This window comes from Epargyreus clarus, unplaced genomic scaffold (assembly GCF_041222505.1).
Source record: "Epargyreus clarus isolate Ecla_fem2 unplaced genomic scaffold, WU_Ecla_fem_2.2 ptg000011l, whole genome shotgun sequence".
In the NCBI taxonomy this organism is placed as follows: domain Eukaryota; kingdom Metazoa; phylum Arthropoda; class Insecta; order Lepidoptera; family Hesperiidae; genus Epargyreus; species Epargyreus clarus.
Window position 1 is genome coordinate 5,330,343 of NW_027332219.1, and position 20,579 is coordinate 5,350,921.

General features: G+C 36.7%; 1 protein-coding gene across 1 annotated transcript in view; it reads right to left on the reverse strand.

The window, feature by feature from the left end:
• LOC140745863 (uncharacterized) overlaps positions 1-19,576 on the reverse strand; it is a 150,395-nt gene extending 130,819 nt beyond the window's left edge. Inside the window, exon 1 of the mRNA XM_073077795.1 lies at positions 19,441-19,576. The gene's annotated coding sequence lies outside the window, so the exon portion shown is untranslated. The remainder of the gene's footprint in view (positions 1-19,440) is intronic.
• Positions 19,577-20,579: the final 1,003 nt, after the last annotated feature.

Here is a 20,579-nt window from a genome sequence, read left to right on the forward strand (position 1 = left end):
ACATCGATTACTTTAATCGATATTAGTAAGGATTGAATCGTAAACTATGCATTTGATCAAGTGATGACCTTTAGCAAATATTATTTTCTTTTAAACGCGGGCGAAGCCGCGGGCAAAAACTAGTTCTATATAAGTATTTGGTTTTAGTGTAGTGAAAAAGATGAAGATGTTAGAAATCTCCGTCGTTCGATTCCGGCGGCACCACCGTCACACGTATTTCTGCCTAAAAACAACAACATTGACCTGCGCTGTTGTGTTCTGATTTAAGGTGTGGTAAAGGAGACATCCGTTTCCGAAGCAATCCAGCTTAGTCCTCAGATGTAGCGGCACATTTGTATCTGACAGGTAGGAATCTTATCTTATTTGGGGTTGAATACAGATGTCCAAGGGCGGCAGTAGCCACGTACCATCAGGTGGATGCATACTTGTGTCCTACTTCAATATTATAAAAAATCAAAGCCTTATTTCCTACTTCAATTTTAAAAACAATATCTCTTTAACTGTTTAATTTTTTTTAATTATTTAAGGACAAGTCTATTACTACTACTGTTGGTACATCGTCATCATCATCAACCCATTATTGTCCTACTTCTGGCCACGAGTCTCCTCTCAGAATGAGAAGAATAAGGCCATAGTCCACCGCTGGCCAAGTGCGTATTGGTAGACTTCACATACTATTTTTTTTAAATTTCTCAGGTGTAAGTTGCTCACGATGTTTTCCTTCATCGTTTGTGCAAGTGACAATTAATTTCTAATTGGTACTTGGTTGGTTCTTGTTGGTACAGTATGAATTAAATAGCAGTAACTTCTTCGTAGTTTTAGCGACTACATTATTAAGGCGCTAGCCGCTATTACATCCTGACTACAAAGAGCTAATTAAGGGTACTACGGTGTTTCTTTAATTTGCTTGGGCGGAAAGACTAAGGACTAATTCTGAGGAACAATTGCAAGACATTCTTGTTAGACCTCTAGGGAGATGTGCTAATGAAGATGTAATGACGTCAGAATGAATTTGAGTGTAGCTTATAATTTTTTTTTTTTTTTTGAAAAATATTTGTGTTTCCGCATTAGCACAGTCTGATGCTATCGCCATAATTTTTAGTTTTTGAAAAAAAAGTTAAGTATTTTTGTTTCATAAGTTTATAATCTGTCAATCGCAGTCTTCTATCTACATATTAAATGAAAATTGCTGGTTTTGAAAAATACGTCTTGTTTTATATTGGCTTGATTATTCTATTATTTATTTCACAAGAAAATGTAATGTCTCGGATTCGACTCCCAACTAGGCAACCTAACTAACAAAGAGCCAATTACCGTACTACGAGTGTTTCTTTCATTTTCTTGGTCCGAAATACAGGACTAATTCCGAAGAACAATTGCAAGACATTCTTGTTGGATCTCTAGGGAGATGCGATAATGAAGATGTAATGAAGGTAAAATGAAACTGCAATGCGAGCTTAATTTCGCAGTGAATATACCAAAAAAATAGAACTGACTTTATTTTTTGGTTCTTTTTTGTGATTTGGATTATGAAAAACAAGCTTTTGCCTGCGGCTTCGCTCGCGTTACGAAGTAATATTTTCATGCCCTATTTTATCCCCTTAGGGGTAGAATTGATCAAAATCCTTTCTTAGCGGATGCCTACGTCATAACATCTACCTGTATGCCAAATTTCAGCCCGATCCGTCCAGTGGTTTGGGCTGTGCGTTGATAGATCACTATGTCAGTCAGTCACCTTTGAGTTATATATATTTAGATAACAAACTGTATTTCTAAGTACTTTCGACCATTTAGAGTCTCAGATTCAATTCTTGACAGAAGTTTTGTTGATTTTGAAAATAATCTATCTAAAGATATATATTTTTTTTTATTTATTCCCACACTATAACCCCTTAACGATACGCCTTGACCACACATTCAACATAGAATACAAAAAATAAAGACCCAAAAACCTAATTTCATAATTTAGATGACATCTTAACAGGGAATCGAACCCTGAACTTATGCATCACACCGATTTAGTGACCACTGTACTACGTGGCTAAACAACTTATAATTTAAACAGAACCAAAAAACAAGAAAGTTTTATAAAAAATGTGTAACTGAAGCTTAAACCAAAAGTTCTAAGCATTTCAGGCCGATGGTTGAAACTTTGAACGACTCGGGTAAAGTTACCGAAATGATACTTAGGCGGTTTTGTTTCGGGCCACCGCATTGAAATTGTTTCGTGTCTCGTTTTTGGGGTCTCGAAAAATATTTTGAAGTTTGGATACTTAGAATTGTATATAGTAGTTCAAATATAAATTACTCAAGGCTGTCATTGTAATACTCGTTGTACAAGTCATGTTTTAAAAATGGCTAAGTGTAAGTCGAAGTCGTTTACAGAGGATTACGTACCATCAACTTCCCTTTTTTTAATATTTGTTATTATGCCAGCTAGCAGTCATAACCTAGTGGTTAAGAAACTCGGCCTCTCGATCGAGGGTTCCGAGATTCAAATCCCAGGCACCTCTGATTTTTTAAAGTTATGCGCGTATTAGAAATTAATTATCACTTGCTAAACGGTGAAGGAAAACATCGTGAGGAAACCTGCGTACCTGAGAGATCTATAAAAAAATCTCAAATGTATGTGAACTCTACCAATACGCACTTGGCCAGCGCGGTGGACTATGGCCTAATTCTTCTCATCATGAGAGGAGACCCGTGCCCAGCAGTGGGACAGTAATGGGTTGATGACGGTGATGATGATTATAGCAGCTGTAGTACATAGGTTTTTTATTTTATTTTTTTATAATATAGGAGTAGCAGACGACCATACAGTTCACCTTTTGGTAAGTGGCTACTGCCGCCCATGGACATCTGTAATCAACCTCAGATAGGATTAGATATTCCCACCTAAGGTCGGCCACAGATGCGCCGCTACCCCTGAAGACTAAGGTGGAAAGCCTCGGAAAAGTATGTCTCCCTTACCACACCCTTCAAACCGGAACACAGCAGCATCTAACACTGCTATTATTAGGTAGAAATAGGTGTGGCGGTGGTGCCGCCGGAGTCGAACCACAAAGGGTTCTACCACCTTCAATACAACATAGGTGCTATAATATTGAAAAAACAATTAAACTGTCTACCAATCACGGATTAAAAGGTAGAGTCCTGTGACAGACGTACTCGGACGTCAGAGAAGGCTTAGCAAAAAGCTCATGTTTTTATAACTGCACAGTGTAATGTTTTTGAAGCTTACATATGTATGTACCTATGTCTAATATTTTAGCACGCCTTGCAGACCAAAACAACTTGACGGATTTTAACATACTCGTAATATGATAACTCATACATTAAATCCATTGAACTCTCTAGGCTCGAGACAAAGTAATAGAATGTATGTATGTTTGTATGTAGGTATGTATGTTTGTGTATCTGTATGTGTGTATATAATATAATACATAAATATTGTTGTTTCTGTCGACATTTTTTTCTTATATTAAAAAAATCACACTAATAATAAATAGTTCAAAATTTTCAGCCTCCCAGCATTATTATTAATATTCATGAATAAGTCACGAGCCTGCTAGTAGTCATACAAAATTAATTAATACGCCTCAAGAGAAATAAAGAAAACTAATTAAGAATCCTTCGGAAAGATCTTAATTTGTTCAACCTCATTAAAACAGTTCCATTAGGGAGATCGGTACAAAAATAATTAAAAGGTCCTTTAATTGTGTAAATTCAAAAGCTTACCTCAATCTATACCAGTGGCAGACTAAGATCGTCAGGGGCCCGGAGCGGAAATATTAAGTGAGGCCCCCAGATTAAAAAGTTGTTTGCGTTGATTATACAAAAATAAATGTTTTTTCGCTGATTTGTAAACATTGCCAGATTGTTTGGATCTGACGACCCTTTTTTAGCAACTGTGCTTGGGGGCCCCTAGGACCGGGGGCCCTGGGCGGACTGCCTTTTCCCCACTCCTTAGTCGCTAGAAATCTATACATGACTAAAATAAATAAAATAAAACTCAATGGTATAAATTTCTACCTGTAAATTTTCGGTTCAAATGTAACGAATTTATTAAAATAAATAAAATTTAAAAGAATGGTAAGTTCTACCTTAAATAAAAGAGTAAGAGAGTGTAAGGAAATAAAATGGCTATAAAATTTTTACCTTTAAATTTTCAGTTCAAATACAAAGTGAGCCTTGATTTTTACACGACTGCGCTAAAAGGAAGGTATTTTTTTCATTTTTACACGACTGCGGAGGGATATGTTTTTTTCGAACATATTTATACATTTATATACATATATATACCTATATCATTTCACTCACTCAATCCAACGACACCTCAAATGTTATAATTTGTCAAACCATTTGGGCTGTTGGCCAAATAATGAAACATAACTCAAAACACATTACCCTCCGCAGTGGGGTCAAAATATACATAAGCAGTGAAATAAAAAACAAACTCGGTTCACAAAGTTTGGTACGCCCATACCATAACCATTTATGGTTAAAGTTACGCTATTTGGTTAACGAATAAAGTTTTATAACTGGTATTGATAAGCAGCTATAGTGTTTTTATGGAATTGCAGTATAGTTTGAAGGTGATAGAACCCTTTGTGGTTCGACTCCAGCGGCACCACCGCCACACCTATTTCTACCTAATAACAGCAGTGTTAGGCGCTGCTGTGGCCGACCTCGGGTAGGAATATCTAATCCTATCGGGGGTTGATTACAGATGTCCATGGGCGGCAGTAGCCACTTACCATCAGGTGGACTGCATGCTCGTCTGCTACTCCTATATTATAATAAAAAAAAAGTATAAGCATGCGGTCCACCTGATGGTAAGTTATTGATGAATACAGACATCTGTACCCATACCAAGAGTTTTCAAAACATCCCACATTTTTACGTTACGTTTACTCAATACATTATTCTGTTCCGTTTGCTTCAGTAGACTGAGTTAACGTAACAATAAGTAAGTGCGCAAGTATTTTTGTCTACCTCACATGTTCGCAAAAAGATAAAGCGCCATTTGTGATTTTAGAGATTTAATGTTACGTTACTGACACTATAGTTCTGATACAATCCGCTAGGGGCGCTGATTGGAAATTATATGGGCAAATACGTAAACAAATACCAAAACAGTCATTTTTGTCAAAACGTAAAAACTCATGGTAGGGGAACTGTACTCGACTCCACATAGATAGGGAGGGCGATTCTTTCCGAAAAAGATAGATTCGAATCGAAGTGTGATAAATCTATTCTCAAAAAAACCGAGGCCTAAAAATTGATTTTCAATATATTCCGGGGTGAAACTAGCGAACGAAAACTGTAACTGAAATACGTATACGTCAGCAAAATATGTTAATATACAATCAACTTCGCTAATCTAATTTAGCTTTTCTGGGATGAAATATTGATTCACAGCCTTCAAGGGTGACAAAGCACCTGTGACCGTCTACTACGTTATTTGACGACCCGCATGGCGGAGCGGTCACCATACCGGTCTGACCTGCAAAGGGTGCCGGGTTCGATCCCCGGCCAGACAGATATTTAAATGATGAATTTAGATTTCTGTTTCTGGGTCTGGGTGTTTGTGTATTTGTCTATGTGTGTGTCCATGGCACCCACGACACAGGGCATCGTAGTGTGGGGCTGTGAGTGTAGAAACCGTTTATTTATTAATTTATTATAAAGAATAATCCTTCCTAAAATACTCTTCTTAACATGAAACATACATTTACATAAGCGCATGGCAATACTGTTATTAATCAGAAATAGGTGTGACGGTGGTGCCGCCGGAGTCGAATCACAATACCTTTGTTTTTATAATATGGGATTAACAGACGAGCATGCAGTCCACCTGATGGTAAGTGGCTACTGCCAACGGACATCTATAATCAACCCCAGGTAGAATTAAATATTTCTACCATGGAGTCGGCCACCGGTGCGCCGCTACTTCTGACAACTAAGCTGGAACACCTCGGAAAAGTATGTCTCCCTTACCACACCCTTCAAACCAAAACACAGCAAAACTTAACAGTGCTGTATGTGCTATTATATTATAAATAAGAAAAATCCTTCCTAAAATACTCTTCTTAACCTGAAACCTACATAAGCACATGGCACTACTGTTATAAGTCAGAAATAGGTGTGACGGTGGTGCCGCCGGAGTCTAACAACAAAAACTTAACATATTAAATACAAAGATAACATCTTTTAACAGTCACACAGCAATTCTCAAATGTATCCAATTTTCTCCTTAAATTTCTCCAAAAGTCTTGTTGACATGAAATTTAATTAAAGTCCAAATAGAAGAACATTGTTGAAGCGAAAAACATTAAACGTAGTACGTTTCTCTGTCTTGTGTTTGAGAGATAAAATGGCGAAATAATTGGGAAATAATGAAGAATGGTTGTTGTTTCGAGATAGGCTTACACTGGTCGGTCATCATAAATGATGATAAATTCCGGAGATGTTTATAGAAAAGTCTTTGTAGTCTCATCAATATATTTCTTTTAACAAAATGTATAAGTTACTGGTAGCTCATACGAGTAAGTATTAACTTGTACATGTCTTTCTGAATGCATCCGTGTTGCTTTCCCCTGGTGTACATTATGTTCTTCATGGGGAAGGATAATAATAACCCTTTAAGGGGATAGTCTTACGGATTGTCGTTCAACACTTATACAATAAAAACTTAAGAAAGAGACATAAGAAGTACAATCTAAATATATATAACTCAAAGGTGACTGTCAGACATAGTTATCTATCAACGCACAACCCAAACCACTGGACGGATCGGGCTGAAATTTGGCATGCAGGTAGATATTATGACGTAGGCATCCGCTAAGAAAGGATTTTGATCAATTCTTTCCCCAAGGGGATAAAATAGGGGATGAAAATATTACTTCGTAACGCGACCGAAGCCGCGGGCAAAAGCTCGTCAGCTTATCTATAGAATGTCGTTGATGACAGTCGGTAACAGTTGCCAACGACAGGCGACGAAAGTCGAAAACAATTGCTAACAACAGGCGGTAACAGTCGACGACAGTCGCGTAAAGTTGCTAACGACAAATGATAACAGTCGACGACTGTCGAAAACAGTTGCTAACGATATGCGGTCATAGTCGATGGCAATCAGAAACAGTTGCTGACGACAGGCAGTGATAGTTGACGACTGTCAGAAACAGTTGTTCTTGACAAACGAACCGACACTCGGCGACAGTCCTTGACGACAGGCTATGACAGTCGCCAACAGTAAAAAACAGTTTCTGACAACATGCGAAGACAGTCCGCAATAGTCGCTTACGTGAACTGTCTTACGTATGACCCTTATAAATATCATACCTTTTATATACAACAAGAGTATCTCAGATTCCTATATCAACTTCATTATTGAATTACTGTCACGAGACGTGAACGAGACGACATTCGTTTTACGTTCCCGTCACGTGCGGTGTAAATAATTTTATTAGCTCGTGCGCTGCCTCGAATTTATTTAGTTCCAATTACATTAGTGACTAGGAATGTTTTGAAAATGAGTTGTAGATGTATTTTTGAAAAATGGATTTGTCCCAATCTTTAGTTGTTTTTTTTCTTGTGAAATTCATGTAGAGAAATGGGTTAAAAGAATTTGTAACATACACGTAGCTTCTAAAGGTTTTATCTTACAATGTGACTATTTGTACAGGTACTGGACTAATAAATTATATTTATTCGTACAGTTATTCAATTTTTTTTTAAATATATTTATTCGTACATTTATTCAATTTTTTTTTTCTTTAAACAATGTGACAAATTCAATTGTTTTTTTAAATATATTTATGCGTACATTTATTCAATTGGTTAGGTTAGGTTAGTTTTTTTTTTTTTTAATATATTTATTCGTACATTTATTCAATTGGTTAGGTTAGGTTAGGTTAGGTTTTTTTTTTTTTTAAAGTTATTAAAAAACAACATTTCAAAAAAAAAATTTTTTGTACTTTTTTTGAGATTTCTCAAAATCTACCGGTTCGAATCGGATAATAATAAATTGTTTGTCCAGTACCCGTATTAATAATTATAAATTATTCGTACGGTAACCGTATTAATAGACTCAGCCTTTATCTTAACCCTTAAACCACCCAAACAGTCGAGAAAACACTTATTATCCCATCTTCATGATAAATTTTGATATCTTATACATTTGAAGGTGGTAGAATTCTTTGTGGTTCGACTTCGGTGGCATCACCGCCACACCTTTTTCTACCTAATAACAGCCGTGTTAGGCGCTGCTGTGTTCCGGTTTGAAGGGTGTGGTAAGAGAGACAGACTTTTCCGAGGCGTTCCAGCTTAGTCCTCAGGTGTAACGGCGCATCTGTGGCCGACCTCAGGTAGGAATATCTAATCCTATCTGGGGTTGAGTACAGATGTCCATGGGCGGCAGTAGCCACTTACCATCAGGTGGACTGCATGCTCGTCTGCTACTCCTATATTATAAAAACATTGTATAACATTAGATATTTCATATTATACAATTTAGATATCTATTCCGATTCAAAGTGATGATTTAGTTCATTACCCACAAAACAATACCAGTTCATTTGGTAGTTAAATACAAATGATGCGGTGTTCCTGTTAATGGAACTGTTAATTAACTAATTAGTTTCCATCCGGATAGAACACTTTACACATGTATAACTCGTTTCAATAAAGGTTGTACAAAATGCCTTTGCACATATTTCTTTTGTTGCCTCAGTTGAAATAATATATAAGATCTTTTTGACTGATGCGTTACCAGAGAGGATTAGTATTAGGCGTAGAGTATTAGGATTTGTAACATTGAAAAGTTTATTAAAAAATCTTTCGGACATAAAGATTTCCTTACGATATTTTCCTTCGCTATTGAAACATTTCGTAACGTTTTTTTTTAATTGTCATAATTTCAAGAAAATATAATTTCTAGTCTGGGAGTTGAACCCCGGTCCTCCAGTACGAACCGAAATTCATATCACTAAACGTAACCTATACTGATACGTATTTATTATTACGAGTCTATTCGATTAGTTCATCTTTGCTACCAATCTATTGACTTCGAAACCCATTGACATACTGAACACAGAACTCTATTCAAGCGTCTAAGCTACAAAACTCTATATCATCAACCCATTACTGTCCCACTGCTGGGCACGGGTCTCCTCTCAGAATGAAAAGGATTAGGCCATAGTCTACCGCGCTGGCCAAGTGCGTATTGGTAGACTTCACATATCTTTGATAAATATATATTTTTTTTAATTTCTCACGTATGCAGGTTTCCTCACGATGTTTATCTTCGCCGTTTTAGCAAGTGATAATTAATTACCAATACGCACATAAATTTGAAAATCCAGTGGTGCGTGCCTGGGATTTGAACCTCGGACCCCTCGATCAAGAGGCTGAGTGATAACCACTAGGCTATCACTGCTTTTTATTTTACCTGCTTGGTATTTTACCTTACCAAGAATAATATTATTATCTATTTTAAGAGTCTATTTTATTACTTAATCTTTGCTACCAATCTATTGACTTCAAAGCCCATTGACATACCGAACACAGAACTCTATTCAAGCGTCTAATCTACGAAACTATATAGACTTAGTTTAATCTAGACTTGTAGACAGACCATAGCCAATGCAGTTTCACCACGGAATGAATGCGGCACTGGACCAATGACATTCTACTGAGAATTAGGTATGCTGTAGAAATGTATGTTAGGTCCGATTATATAGAAGCTGGTTGGAATTTAGAAAGATTTTCTTTTGGCTAAATATTTTTTGTCTCACTGTTGGACATTGATCTCTCCATATTGTTTTTTGTTTAGTAAGCATGCACTCCAACCTATCATAAGTGGCCACCGCCGTCCATGTATATCTGCGATCAAACCGAGATAGAGGTCGCGTTCCGATCCGGTAGTGGTTTAAGAAAATATTGTAACTGACAATTTGTATGTGCCGCCGTTGGCCTATACAAAGTAAACATATTTCATTTCATTTCATAGGATTTGAGTTCTATCTAAGATCGACCAACATGCAAAAGCGTGGGATAAGTGTGTCAACACACACATCCTTCAATCCGAAATAAGGCAGCGCTTAATGCTGCTGTTATTACGAATAAACAGGTGTGGCGGTATACTTCCGTACTCGAACCACAAAGGGTTTAACATTTTTGTAACAGGGTCTACTTGTTTTTGGGTACGGAACCCTAAAAAGATTCACCCTTTTAACCTTATAATGTAGGAACAAAATACGAAGATACATTTAGATAATTAGGTTACCATGTAATTTAGAAAACTAAGTTATTTAGATAATAAAGTTATTTATATAACTTAGTTATTTAGATAACTAACTAATTCCGATGTATCTCGTAGGCAGACTAATCGAAGGACGGCCTATTCTAGCGATAATTATTCAAATTGGATCTGACATTTCATTTCGTTAATCAGATCCTCTATAAGCGTACCCAATTAAACGGCAAATCTTATATATAAAATTCTCGTGTCACAATGTTAGTTACCGTACTTCTCCGAAAAGGCTTTACCGATTTTCACCAAATTTTATATGCATATTCAGTAGGTCTGAGAGTCGGCTACTATCTATTTTTCATACCCCTAAGTGATAAGGGTTGTTCACCCTTAACATTTTTTTTTTATTTATATGGCAACATAACGTTTCCCGGGTCACTTCTACGGTCTACGTAATATGCATATAAAATTTGGTGCAAATCGGTAAAGCCGTTTCGGAGGAGTACGGTAACTAACATTGTGACATGAGAATTTTATACACAAGATAAAGAAGGATAATATATGTTTTAGAGAATAATATGTTATAGAATGGATTTTCAGAGAAAATAAATAATGGAGTTGTTATTGATCCTTTTATTATATAAAATAGTCTTTCAGAAATAATGAGTTTGCAACATTAGCGTTGGAGTGGCAGACGAGCATGCAGTCTTAGTAAGTGGCTATTGTCGCCCATGGACATCTGTAATCAACCCCAGATAGAATTAAATTTCCACCAGATGTTGGCCACACATGCCCTACCCCTGAAGAGACCAAGCTGGAACGCCTCGACACAGTATGTCTACCTTACACTCTTCAAACCAGAACACAGCGGCGCTTAACATTGCTGTTATAAATTAAACGTTTGAGGGCTTACAAAATTAGCTTAAACATTAATTTAGTGGGTGGATCCATTTTAATTTCGTTATTCAGCATCTCTATAACTGTACCTAATGCTAAAAATATAAACTAAATGTCAAATGGAGGTAGCTCGTAGGTAGCTCGGAGGTCCGCTACCTCCGAGCTACTCCTCTGAGCTCGTAGCTATAAATAGCTCACAAATATTTCATTCTAATCGAGTAGGTGTTAACTTCAATATTTAAGAGTTCAAAGTAATAAAACTATTTTGATCATGTTATGAGTATTTTATACCTGACCTTCAGTAAATCAACAACTCTATAAACGAATCTGACTCTAAATTACAAAAGGTTTTCAATTTTAATCGAATGGGTGACAGCACCTTTTTTTTTTTTTTTTTTTTTTTTGTTGACGAGGGGGAAACCTTCAAAAGGTACCCTATGCCGTGGGAGCGGCACGGGGTTATGTGGGATTCTTACCGCACTAAAACCCCCCCGGTGGCCGTCCTCGGCGCTGCATAGAGGACTCCGGGATCTCCAACGGAACGCAACCGGAGTCCACTTGGCGCGTTGCCCCGTCGGGCTCCGCCCAGGTGAGCTTGAAACTCACCACACCATCTGGTGTTCACGACGGTATGCGACCACACATACCGCCGTCCATCCCGGGGTTGCTGGCCGGGCGGTTCGAGCTCCCACTCTTGCCGTCCGCAACCCCGGAAGCCCCCTTTTAGTCGCCTCTTACGACAGGCAGGGGATACCGTAGCCCTATTCTGGTCCCGGAACTACAGGGACAGGGTGACAGCACCTACGCTTACGGTAAGGGAAAATGACATGACTGAATATTTTTTAAAAACTTTTTGAATTCATATATGTCGAGATTGACGACTTTTTTATAATATAGGAGTAGCAGACGAGCATGCAGTCCACCTGATGGTTAGTGGCTACTGCCGCCCATGGACATCTGTCATCAACCCCAGATAGGATTAGATATTCCTACCTGAGGTCGTGTTAAACAATCGTATTGAGCACACACGGCTCCGAGTTCTAATCCCGGCCAAACAGTCTGTATAATAATATTGAATTTTATTCTCAATTCTAGGTCTAGATTTTTGTGTATTCTTTTTTGTCCATGTGTCCATGCCATCTACGATATATTAAAATCTAGATCCACAAAAGATTAAAATTAAGAGACTATGAGCGTAGAAAATATCAAAATCATATTTTGTATTATGTCTGCTTGTCTATAAACATACTAAATGCCAATATTATATTACATACCACGCAAATATTATGTAATTTTAATCTCTACTTACCAATAAGATGCTAGAATATATTATGAATAAGAAAGATAAAGTAGTAAGCATGAAATTAAAAATTATTAATTTAGCTTGTCTATAAACGTACCCAATGCTAAGAATATAGCCTTATTATTTTACTACGCTACCTAAGCCTAGGCCTCGTTGGCAAAAACAAGATATTATATTACTGCGAAAACATTATATAACTTTGGTGTTGAGTTACTAATTACACTGTTGACTGTTTTCTAATGGATTAGCCGTTAATCTGAACATTTACTTGATTGGCCTTATTTAATACGAGTATGCCCCGCGGTCTAAAGTATAATACTCTCGAGATTACGTGTTTTATTGTTTTTGTGTGGAATTCTTATTGTTTACCTAAAATAAAAGTACCCTGTGTTACGCCATATCACATCAGTGATAAATGAAAGTTGCATCAAAATCGGTCCAGCCGTTTCGAAGTTTAACCAGAACAAACAGTATATTATATACTTTTATATGCATTTAGTAAAAATCTGTTATTTTGACATTACAGACAGTCATTTAAATTTTATCTGTGTTTACTATGTATACATATTACACATATTTATTCGGCACATCTATAAACATACCCACTGCTAAGAAAAGAAAACGAAATATTGAATGTCGAATGAACGTAGACATTTATTTCATGATTGGTCATATTAAGTCCTATGTTTTTCATAAATCTGTACCTTTATAAACGTACCCACTGCTAAGAAGAGCACAAATATCTAATTACGGTGGCTTTATCAAAATAACATTTATTTGACTTTTGGTCTTATATTAATCTGTAATTTTTTTGTTAATCAGCACCTCTATAAACGTACCCTGCTGTGAACAGAGGACGAAATGTCGAATGTCGGATAGAAGTAGGTATTTGTCTTGAGTGGGTGCTAATTCCAATGTTAGAGGGTATTTAGGGAATTAACGGAATTACTCACATTTTGAGTTATTGTTTGACGTCACGTACTGAATTTTATATTTATACTAGCTGACCTGGCAAACCTTGTGTTGCCATATAAATAAAAAAATGTTAAGGGTGAACAACCCTTATCACTTAGGGGTATGAAAAATAGATAGTAACCGATTTTTAGACCTACTGAATATGCATATAAAATTTGGTGAAAATCGGTAAGCTAATTCCGTTTTGAAGGGTGTGGTAAGGGAGACATACTTTTCCGAGGCGTTCCAGCTTAGTCCTCGGGTGTAGCGGCGCATCTGTGACCGACCTCAGGTAGGTATATCTAATCCTGTCTGGGATTGATTGGAGATGTCCATGGGCGGCAGTAGCCACTTACAATCAGGTGGACTGCATGCTCGTCTGCTACTCCTATATTATAAAAAAAAAGAAATTCTTCTGTCTTTTCTTTATTTTTCCTTCTTTTTATTTTTCTTCCTCTTTCGTTATTTTTCTTTTACTTCTATGATAAAACCGTATGAAGCCTTAACCTAAGTCCGAGTCGTAAACGTTGACAACTTCATACCCCAGCTATACCCGAGATCCATCTTACTTAAAGAAATGGAACAAGTTTTAAAACCACTTGATGTGATCTCCACAAGACATAAACGTGGTCATAAAGATAAAACTTAAACAGTAATGGATTAGTGAAGCAAATAGTTGTTTGGCTTTGTTTTATTTTCAAAATGTTACTTTAAATCGAAGGTAGAATGGTCCCTTTATGGTTCGAATATGGCACCACCGCCACACCTATTTCGGCCTTATGACAGCGTTCTGCTTTGAAGGGTGTGGTAAGGGAGGCATACTAATCCGAGGTGTTCCAATTTAGGGGTAGCAACGTACCTGTAGCCAACCTCTAATCTAGGTAGTAATATTATCTGAGATTGATTGCAGATTTTCATGGGCAGCAGTAACCATCAGATGGACTACATAAAAAGCGTCCCAACTTAGCCTTTAGAAGCAGCAGAGCAGCAGCAGCAGATCTCAAGTTACAAATCTTATCTTTAAATGATTGAAAATTTTATAGGTGGCAAATGTCACTTACTACTCGTATCAGGTGGACTGCATGCTCATTATATTTTAAACTAGTTTTTGCCCGCGGCTTCGCCCGCGTTTAAAAGGAAATAATACGACATACTAATATATATAAAACTGAAAATTCGTACCTTCATTGGAATGACAGTGGCGCCATCTGGCGAAAGTTGGCCGTACCAACTCTGAAACCTTCGTGGGCTCATGGACAATAACTTTGCTAAAGATCATCACTTGATCAAATGCATAGTTTACGATTTAATCCTTACTAATATCGATTAAAATAATCGATTCTCCGATTATTTTAATCGATATTAGTAAGGATCTCTCTTAGTCTAAGTCTCTAGTTCCCGTGTGATTTCCGGGATAAAAACTATCCTATGTCCTTTCTCGGGTCTCAGACTATGTTTGTACAAAATTTCATTGAAATCAGTTCAGTGGTTGTGGTGGTGGTGGTCAAGAAGAGACAACCAGACAGACAGACAGATAGAGTTACTTTCAGATTTATAATATTAGTACGGATAAGGATATGCAGGACATCTGCCGATAGTCAGTACATAATACCCAATACTTATATGTAACATGATTCAATGGCACCCCATTGAATATTCAATACGCAACCGACGCCAATTCTCCCAGATCGATTTCAGTACCCTTACCATGAGTTTTTACGTTTTGGCAAATATGACTGTTTTGGTATTTGTTTACGTGTTGCCCGTACAATTTCCAATCAGCGCCCCTAGCGGATTGTATCAGAACTATAGTGTCAGTACCGTAAAATGAAATGTCTAAATTGACAAAATGGCGCTTTATGCTTTGTCTCTCCTTTTTGCGAACATGTGAGGCAGACAAAAAGACTTGAGCACTTACTTATTGTTACGTTTACTCAGTCTACTGAAGCAAAAAGAATTGAGCACTTACTTATTGTTAGGTTTGCTCAGTCTACTGAAGCAAACAGAACAGAATAATAGATTGAGTAAGTAAAATTTTGGGATGTTTTGAAAACACATGGTAATGTTACCGTTCGAAATGCCGACATTTTATACATTTCCAGTGTAATGTATGTTCAATAAAGATCGTTTTACTTTCTGGTTAAAAGCTTTGGCAAGCTTTATTGATGTTTATCAAAGATCGCTACAGAACCGATAAAGATACTATCAAGTTTTTTTTTTATAATAGAGGAGTAGCAGACGAGTTGTCCACCTGGTAATGGCTACTGCCCATGGACATCTGTAATCAACCCCAGGTAGAATTAGATATTCCTAACTGAGGTTGGCATCAGATGCGCCGCTACTCCTAGCCTAAGGACTAAGCTGGAACGCCTCGGAAAAGTCTGTCTCCCTTACCACACCCTTCAAACCGGAACAAAGCAGCGCTCAACACTGCTGTTATGATGCCGAAATAGGTGTGGCGGTGGTGCCACCGGAGTCGAACCACAAAGGGTTCTATTCGTATTCCATATTCCATAAACCTTTAAAAAGCGTAAACTTTACCATTTCAATATCACTGAAGCCCAAGAAGCATGGGGGAATTGGGTCGGAACTAACGAGGGAAGCAGGTTTATTTATATCAACGTGGGGTACGAACACCCTCGACAGCGGGGACTTCGTCTGTTATAGTACTAAGCATTATTTATTGTCCCTGATTAGTTATTTACAAAGTTGGGGATGCGATGTTTAATGAGCTTTACTAAATAAAGATTATGAATTATGAATTATATTAGGGACGAAAGCTAGGAATATTAGAAATCCTTATCCTTACTAATATTATAAATTCGAAAGTAACTCTGTCTGTCTGTATGTTTGTCTGTCTGTCTGGTTGTCTCTTCTTCACGCCTAAACCACTGAACCGATTTTAATGAAATTTTGTACAAAGATAGTCTGAGACCCGAGAAAGAACATAGGATAGTTTTTATACCGGAAATCCCACGGGAACTAGGGATTTCGATCTAATATCGATTAATCGGAGAATCGATCTTTTGGACCAAAAAAAATCTATTATTTTAATCGATATTAGTAAGGATTGAATCGTAAACTATGCATTTGATCAAATGATGATCTTTATCAAAGTTGTTGTTCATGAGCCCACGAAGGTTCCAGAGTTGGTACGACCAATTTTCGCCAGATGGCGCCACTGTCGTTCCAATGAATGTACGAATTTTCTGTTTTATGTATGTTAGTATGTCATATTATTTTCTTTTAAACGCAGCGAAGCCGCGGGCAAAAAGTAGTAGTAATATAAAAGATAATAATTTTAGAATGAAAAATAGTGGTGAAAATATTGCAATCAATACACTAGTCGTAGGTACAGTCTTAATGTCCCATTAGATTTTAAGCTAGAACCCATTGGTGTTCGAATCCAGAAGCGCCAGTTAAGAGCGGACTAACAGTTTTACGCGGACTATAACACTTTAAAGCCTTACGCATCTAATATTCACTCGAGCTCCTACCTCATAAATAAAATACGAAAACAAAATAAAAATCATCCCCAAACGTACGATCCATCTTTAAGGTAGGTGGCGCGTTGCAGATAAAGTTATTAAGCTGAAATACCGTATGACGTGTAATTCTAATCTTTACTCGACAGCGGAGGGTAATGTTATTCGAGAGTATGTATGTCTCATATTTGTCCCTGTAGTTCCAGAATAGGGCTACGGTATCCTCTGCCTGTCGTAAGAGGCGACTAAAAGGGGGCTTCTGGGGTCGCGGGTGGCAAGAGTGGGAGCTCGAACCGCCCGGCCAACGTCACGCCCTGCAGTCCAAATGGATTGACAGAGTTTTGCATATGAGGTGTCGGTGGGTTCATCTAAATTGTGACATAGGCTACATTTATAAGCAATAATTTATTGTTTTTTTAAAGTAAATATCTAGTTTTATAATATAGAAGTAGCAAACGAGCATGCAGTCCAACTGATAGTAAATGAACATGGAAATCTGTAACCAACCGGATTAAAGTTATTGTGTCTGGTCCTAACCACGCCCTTTAAACCGGAATACAGCAGCGCTTAACACTGCTTTTATTGCCTATAAAATTGTCCCTAGAAATAGGTTTGGGAAGTCGTAGAATCCTTTATATTTAGGCTCCGAAGGCACTACCGCCACACCTTTCTGTCTAATAACTACATTGTTCAGCTCTGCTACGTTTCGCTCTGAAGGGTGTGGTAAAGGAATTATACATATCCGAGACGTTCCAACTTAGTTTTCAAGGATAGGAGGTCTGTTACCGACCTCAGATAGGACTGTTACCTGAGGTTGGTTACACGTGTCCATGGATCGTAGTAACTATTGCATTCTTTTAAAAAAAAAATGTGAGCCGTCACGGGACGCCTGGCAGATGTGAAACATCGACATTATTTTGTAAAAGTAATATGCAGGAAAGAACATATTGTGATAGGAACTAAATACGTCATAATGATAAAATAAAATATTACGATGATCGAGTGGGAGAGAATCGCACAGTCGATTGCGCTTGGCGACGCGTCGCCACACCGTACACACTACTGCATATAGACTGTATATATATACCATCGTATAGCGTGGCGACGGCGACGATCGTCGCCACGGCATGCGTCGCCACGCCAGAAATTGGTTTTACGTGCGGCTATAGATGTTTCACATCAAAAAGCGGGGCGGTGGTACCCTTGGATTTGAACTACGAAGGGTTCTGTTACTTTTTATCTTGTATTGTCCTGTCACAAACATGTTTTAATTCCCTACATTTTTCTCATTTTACAATAGTTGAAATTATCTCAGCTTAGGTAAGAAATCAATAAAGTACTGGCTCCAATAAAAATAACTCTTTAAAAGCAGTTTTATACTAACTTATAGTAAATCTAGAATCTTACTACAAGACTCAGAACTTTCAGAGAATTGATAATCCTGTAAATCGGATTTTTCTGACTGAAACTGACGGCTTAAGAACGGCTTCAAATAGGTGTTCAAATTTGGGGAGATTTCAAATGTATGGCAATATTTAGCTTATGCAGTTATTTAATGCGTTAACATCAAAAATAAGTATCGTTTTCATAATATTAATTACGAGTATATAGTATTAATATAATGGACATATTGTAAAATGTTCATTAAAATAATTTAAATTATTTTTCATTTTAAAGAGTTTATCTTAATTTAAAATAATTAAAAAGTTTACGAATTCTTTTTTACGAAATTATTTATATTACCATATTTTAATAAGAAGAGGCAAAAATATGACTGCAGTATGTTTTTCCCGTAAAAAAAGAATTATGCGTGTATACAATTATATTTTGGTTTTTTATAAAAAAAACGGTTAATTCGATCGATTATACAGAATCTCGTGTATAATTGATCGGAGAACTCAAATAAAAAATGTTGCGAATCTTTTAAACACGAAAATGTACCCAACGTACCAATTTGCCATAATAACCGTAAAATATAAATGGATCAGTAGCACAAAAATTCAAGGAAATTAAATATATTATTTATTGATTTTTCTACCTAATAATTTATTGAGCGTGAAATTATGTGAGCACGAAAGTAATGTTTCAAATCATCATATTATCTGTAAGAAACATATTTGTAATAAGAGAAAATCAGTAATCTCAAAAATTTAGGGTTTTAATTCCCATTTTCACTTAATCTTCATTCAAAATTACACCAATTAATTTATTAAACGAGAAACTGCTACAAGAAACTATTGTTCAAATATAACAAAGGAATTTAGAGGACAAATTAGTCAGCTTAAACATTTTATGCAGTAAAATACATTGCCAATTAATTTTCATTCAAAATTCCACCAATTAATTAATTAAACGCAAAAATGCTTCAAGAAACCATTGTTCTAATTTAACAAAAGAATTATAAGCACAAATGAGTAAATATCAAAATTCAATGCATTAAAATACCGTACCAGTTAATTTCCATTCAAAATTCCACCAATTAATTCGTTAAACGGATTTTATAAGAACATAAAAATACGAATCAAGAATAACTTATATTGACTTACCCGGGAAAAATCTCTCCTCGACGAGCTTGATGTATTTTCTTAGTAAATCCACTGTAACTTTTTTAAGGAAATGGGGGTTAGTTTCCACCGGTGCGGTGGAAGGGTGCGATGGGGTACGTGCGTTCGGGTCGACACTCGCGCGGTATCTGCGCGGCTTCGCGGGATAAGAGTACGTAGGGGCAACAATGACGTGAGTATTGTTACCTCCCACGATTCTTACCTTACACGAAAACGATAAAGCACATATTCGCCTGTACCGCTATATGCGGTAGGGTATGGTAATGTTTGTGACCGCATCTACGCATTTAGGTCACTTTGGAAATTGTTTTAAGCGGGTTTTAAGGATTTATAAAGGTCAAATGTTTACATCCTTTGTTTGGTTAAATTTGCACACAATCCCCTAAAGCTTAGCTTTTTAAAAAGGTTATTTCAAAATTTTCGGTTTGTGGACCCCGAAGCCTTTAAACGTTTTACGTGCGTTTTTTTATGTCTTTCAATGTATCAGGTAGATATTATGAGTGTTACATATTAGAATGTATTAGTACTGCGATATTTTCTGTAAAATTATATAATTCCTTTTAACTTTATGCGTTTCCAAAAACATATAAAAAAAAAACAAATTTTCACTTTTAAAATTTGGAAATTAATTAGTGATTTTTCAAAAACATATTTATATGTAGTTATTTAGTCAAACCATTTACTTAGTATGAGAAAGTGATTGAAACATTTAAATAAACCACGCTATAACTAGTTTATAACACGAAACCACCTAAATTTATAGATCTCGTAGCAGTGCTACGAAATCGCTACGAAACTCGTAGCGGTTCTACAAACAGCGAAGTATAATTATCTAAGCGTAGCCTATTGTTTTCGTATTCGAGAGGAATTAATCCTTGTAGAACAAATGCTATTTCCCATCGTATTCATAATTGAACATAGAATATCTGTAATATTGTACCCTTACCATGAGTTTTCAAAACATCAGACAATTGTAAGTTACGTTTACACAATCCATTATTCTGTTCCGTTTGCTTCAGTAGACACAATAAGTTAGTGCACAAGTCTTTTTGTCTGCCTCACATGTTCGCAAAAAAGAGAGACAAAACATAAAGCGCCATTTTGTCAATTTAGGCATTTAA